Source organism: Raphanus sativus, chromosome 2, assembly GCF_000801105.2.
Source record: "Raphanus sativus cultivar WK10039 chromosome 2, ASM80110v3, whole genome shotgun sequence".
Classification (NCBI taxonomy): Eukaryota; Viridiplantae; Streptophyta; class Magnoliopsida; order Brassicales; family Brassicaceae; genus Raphanus; species Raphanus sativus.
In genome coordinates, this window is record NC_079512.1 from 4,142,335 (window position 1) to 4,148,388 (window position 6,054).

The 6,054-nt window shown below is 34.7% G+C and overlaps 1 pseudogene; it reads right to left on the reverse strand.

The window, feature by feature from the left end:
* Positions 1-819: 819 nt before the first annotated feature.
* Positions 820-2,937, reverse strand: LOC108831636 (endoglucanase 9-like; annotated as a pseudogene).
* Between the last annotated feature and the right edge of the window lie 3,117 nt (positions 2,938-6,054).

The following is a 6,054-nucleotide window of genomic DNA, read 5'->3' on the forward strand; positions in this document are numbered from 1 at the left end:
GAGCTGTTGTTCCACTAACAAAAAAAAAGAGATCGAAACATATACAATGCTTACAATTAAAATAAAAATTTCATAAGTAGTAAATGTTAGCTCTGAAATTAGAGCTGGTTTAATGTAAAATAGAGGATGGCTTACTTAAACGGTTTGGTGTGCCACATACCGGGTCAAGGTTGTTACTGAACGAGGATGTGGCAGCTGCTGATTGGATGAGTGTTGCTTTGGCGGGAAGCAAGCACGAAGATCATGTTAGCAAGATTCTAGGAATGAGAAGATCTTGTTGTAATAGAGTATATAAGGTCGTAACTAGCAGTAGGTCTAGGTTACGGTTTTGGGGATTAAGTAAAACGAGCAAGAGAGTGTTCTTGGCTGCGTGTTTTGTAAAAGCTTAAAGGTGAGAGATCTCAGCCTTGTGAGCTTGAGCAGTTTAAGGATTGGTTCGTCTCAAGTCTGTCTGTGACGTTGAGTAAAACGAATTAGACAGATCTAGGTTTGATTGTCTAAAGGATTCTTAAATAAAGGAAATTTCTATTGAGAAAGAATCGAGAGTTGTTTCATTGGTATCTATTTGATCTTTCAGTAAATAGGAACAGTGATGAACATTATAACTACTTATCGACATACTAAAGACATTCCTTCTATCAGTGTTTCTTTAACAGTCTTACTCTTACCCATACGGATGCCACCTAGATTGATCACCATGCTGAAGATTTCCAGTAGATTTTATTTCCAGTACTCTGACAATTAATGATGAATCGTATTCTTCAAGTGTAAAATCATTAATAAATTCGTAATCAAAATGTTGGATTAGAAGGACTTCCATGTTTCTATTAAACTTCTCTAAAACTAAATTTCAATAAAATCTTATTACATGTCCACTAATATTAGGTCTTAGCCCATTAAAAGCTTACATTTAAATTATTTATTCCGTTACAGATAGTCAAGTCACCTTGTGTTTAAGCCAACGGCTCTAGCTAACCATTTTCGCAAAACAAGGAAAAAAATAACTCAAAAGCGGTGCTGGATTCAATTTCAAGCAGATCCACCGGAGGCGAAGTACGCCAAAGGCCCAACGAAGGCGGCGTTGATGTAACTAGCAGGTTCCGAGTGTATATGTACTCGTCTCTCTTATCTGGATACTCATCGTTCTTATCTGGGCCTCCTACGATTGCTCCCGTGAGAATGTTAGGGTTAGGGTTTTGCGTGTGGTAAAATTGGAATCCCTCGGTGCAGTTGAAAGGTTTCGAAAGAAGTCCTCGTGAAGTAAGCGACGATGCCCTGTGGTGGATTCTCATGGGGAAACTCGGTCCGAATCCAACCATATAGGACATCTTTATTGGGTTATTGCCGAGTATATAATCCACTTGTTGCTTCGATAAGCTTATCAAGGCGTCGGGGACGATGGTGACGGAGTTCCGCAATGGAATGTGTGTTGTGTGGCTTTCATGTAGTTGGCGTAGGTTGTGAGCAAGAATGTTATGGCGGTTACGTGTTGTAGGTTGCTCTGAGGTAGCTTGTACATCAAGCCTCCTGTTGTAATTGTTAATAAGCGTGTTAGAAAGTTAGAACGAATTGCATCTTGACTTAGCTATGCTCACCTTGAGTGTAATGGGTAGATGAAGAGGGAGAGTTTGGGAGGATCTTTCATATGAAACTCTCAGCTTCTAGCTTGTATTGTTCAAAGTTGCTGTCTTTGTTAACTAATGCTCGCTGCCAAAAAGTGAAATATTTATGTTGTGACTTGGTGAGTCATAGATACAATGTTCTAAGAACTTCTTTTAGCAACCGCCTTTGATAGGAAATGTCATTAGGAATTTTAAAAGGCTGACTACGGTCTTGTGAGAGGCCTAAACTTCCACAGTTAATAAAAGAAAAAAGAAAGCTTATCTTCTTTTAGCAGAGAGACACACCTGTGAAAGAAGAACATAGGCACCAGCATATTTGCTGTCCCAGTTGAAGATGTCAGTCTGATCTCCACCTCCTAGAGATTTTATGATGTTCTCGTAATTCGGGTTATTGGTTGCTTTAAGCAGCCACGCCGCACCCCACATTAGCTCGTCCTGTCATCATAATTTTTTTTTCATTTTGATATGTAGCAGTAGAAGTGTTTTAGTTGCAATAAAAAGAGATGAGACATATGAAAAGTAGACCTTGTAACCAGAGTAGGAGCAGTAGAAAGGACAGACAGATGAAGAAAGGGAATCACTGTAATTTCCTTGGTTCTTCATGGCAAACTCCATCACAATCTTAGATGTTGCCAACAGTAAAGTCGAGTACTGAGGATCAACTTCTCTGAAAACCATAGAAGCTGCAGCCAGAGCTGCTGCGGCTTCAGCTGCTACATCAGAACCGGGATTAGAAGAGGATACTGAGTAGACTGTACGAGGTGTGTCCATATCTTCAGGCCGTTCCCAGCATTTATGATCAGCATTAGGGTCTCCTACCCCGACGTAAAGCTTCCCGGGAGTGGCTCTAGCACATTTCAGTAGATAATCCGTGGAGGTGTGTCCATATCTTCAGGCCGTTCCCAGCATTTATGAGTTCACACTTGCAAAATTATTAAGAAGTCATGAGATTTTCCGAATGTCGTCAAGCAAGGTTTTGTTCTTGATCCTTAAAATACATGTTCTGACGATGCAGTAGTTTAATGCTAAGTGTTTCCTTTTGGGATTGTGTTTAGGTTATGATAAATTCAGAAGGTTTGATCAGAGGGTTTTGTTCTTGATCTTTTCTCTCTTCCTTTGCATGTATGGTTTGTTTTGAGTTCCCAGAGAAATTGGCTTAACTTACGCGCCACACAAACCGAATAAGAAAGAAAATGTATTTCATATGGTATCTCTTAAGAGGGCTTTTTTCAGGATAGACCTAAGAATTGAAGTCAAATACAAAACCAATCCTTTTTTTTCTCATTACTATTCACCTATGAATTTTCCAAACCATCTTTATGTTTTCAAAATATTTACAAAACTGCCATTATTTTTTTTTTTTTAAAATCAAAAATGAGTAAAAACCAACTACACCCTAAGCATCTTTTCTTATTTACAACAATGCCATCATCTTCAATTTTGCAACCACCATTGAACCACCATGTTTGAGCTCATAAAAGCTCAATAACTCAATTTTAACCACTTTTTCTCTTCTCTAACTCAACAAATCTTTCATTTCCTCTACATTTCTATCTAAAAAACTCTCACAACTTTCATTTTCATCCCACAAATTTCACATTTTCGAGTTTCTTCATTAGTAAATCGTCAAAGATGCTTCCTTTTGCTCGGTTTATGAGTTTGGACGGTTGAAAGGGTCGGAATCGAGGTTCACACCGGAAAAAGGTAATTGTTTACATGGTTTTCACCACTTTTTCAATCTGTATCGCGATGGTAGACTGCTTTATATGTCTACACCAATGTGTAGACGTACGATTCCGTCTATTTGTCAACGAACAAGTCAGTTTCGCAATTGACTTTTTTAACTTTTTTTTGGAACGCAGACTTCCCCAGCAGTCTACATCCTTACCTTTGACTACAAAAACAAAAATCTACGTAGACCTACCAAGACGGCTACGAAAAAGAGGTTGGTTTTACATTTGACCGAACTTTTGACTTTCTTAAGTAGACTTCAAAGGAAGTCTACGAAATGTAGTCTGCCAATGAAGTCTACTTAAGGTCAGTTTTGCATTTGACCAAAACATTGACTTCGTTGAATAGGTTAGTATTGTATTTGACTAAAATGTTTTTAAATAAAATAAATATTTTTTAAATTGTAGACTTCCAATGCAGTCTACGCATTTTTCACAAAAAAATATAGACTGTTCTTGAAGTCTACATATTTATTTTGGTCAAATGCAAAACCAACTCATGGGTTTTAAAGTTAGAACTTATGCGAAGTCTACAAATCTGTAGACTACATATGAAATCTACATTCGAAAGTCAAACAATGATCAATTGCAAAACCAACCTATGGGTTTTGAAGTTAGACCTTATTCGAAGTCTATGAAACATGTAGACTACATATGAAATCTACCTTCGAAAGTCAAAACTTGGGTGAATTCTGGTCAAACTAACCTTTTCAATGTGGTAGACTAAAACGGAAGTCTACATGTATAAAGTCAAAACTTGGATGAGTTTTTGGTCAAATAAAAAAAGTAACCCGTAAAATTTTCAATTGCAAAAACTAACCCAAAAAGTAGACTGACAGGGACGTCTACATTGTTGTAGACTGACAGGGACGTCTACATTGTTGTAGACTGACACGAACGTCTACACTGTCGTAGACTGATTGAAAAGTCTACGTAGGAAAAAAAATTAAAACTGAATTTATGTATTATTCATAAAGTTTATTCTAGATTTTTTTGTTTGAAAGTGTGTGTTAGTTAATCCTAATAGGTTGGAGTGATTTTGAAAAGAAAAACTGTTGTAGTTATGAAATTATAATACTTTTGATTTCACAATGTTGTTAGGTGTTAACTGTAGACATAATTGTAAGTCTACATTAATATTTATTCGCTAATTGCGTAAATTTATATTCTTTTGCAGGAAATGACTCAATTACCGGCCGTATACGGAGAATGGGTGGAAAAGGCTCATTGTGGGAGTTTGTGGTCAATAAAAAAAAGGGAGGGAGAATGTTCCCTTTGAAAGATGGTTGTACACATGTTGAACTTCTTCAAATGGTACAAGAAGATTATGATCTAGACTAAAAACATATTGGTTAAGTGTGTTGAGTGATTTGTAACACACACTTTCAACGATTATTGGGTAACAATGTTTTTTTTCTTTCAAACATATACAGCGTGGGTTTGAAGTTTTCTTTAATAATCGTTGAAAGTGTGTGTTACAATATGTTACAAACTAAGACATTTGTTTGAAAGTGTGTGTTAGTTAACCCTAATGGGTTTGAGTGATTTTAAAAAGAAAAACAGTTGTAATTATGAAATTATAGTACTTTTGATTTTACTATGTTGTTAGGTGTTAATTGTAGACATATTTGTATGTCTACGTTTATAGTTTTATGAAACATGAAATATTTATTCGTTAATTATGTAAACTTGTATTTTTTTGGAGACAATGACTCAATTACCGGCAGTATACGGAGAATGAGTGGAGAAAGGCTCTTTGTTGGAGTTGGGAGAATGTTCTGTATATATGATGGTTATACACATGGTGAACTTATGCATGTCACGAATGATCGAAAAGTGCAGAATTTGATTGAGTTATCTAATACACACTTTGTACGCCTTTGTGTATCAAGTCAAAACTAAGTACACTACAAATTTTTGGTTTGGATATATGTTAGATAACAAGTGTAGACGTCTTTCTAAATTTAAGAATGTAGACTACATTTGAAGTCTACGTCATAAATTCTATTAGAAGTGCATTTGTGTATTAATCATCATATATTTTTACTATATAGTTATGTTACAGTGTGTGTTAGTAAATTTTAATGGTTTTGGATGAATTTCAAAAGTTAATGTGTTATAATTATACACTTGAATTTTTTTGCAAAAATTTGTGATTAGTTTTACTCTTAAAATTTCTTGAAATTTTTGTTTAGATTTTCTTCTACTAACATGTGTGTTAGTTATTGTTTTACCTCATGGTGGTTTCACTTGTTTGGTTGATTAGTTCTTGTAAAAAACCAATATCTAACAACAAATTAATACTATCATACAAGTGAAACAAAACTAAAAGTGAATACAATTTTTATTGATTATGCATCCAAAATTATTAAAAAATGAATATTTTATTATGAGAAAATATTACAAAGGAATTTATTTGACTGTGTTTGATTTTTCATAATCTTGATGCCTCAAATAAAATCTTGGAAAAAGTACCTGTAAAGTAAGATAAAGTTATGAGAAAAAAATAAGATACAAAAATAAATCATATTTTAGTAGACTTTTTATTAAGTCTACTTAAAGTTTATTGTTCATTAGACTTTAGTTGAAGTCTACACTAACGGAAAACTTTCAGATCCAAAATTGTACATTTAGAAATTTGATTTTTTTTTTCTAAAGATATTTCAAAAACTATTTTTTTTGTCAACCTTGTATCAAAGAAA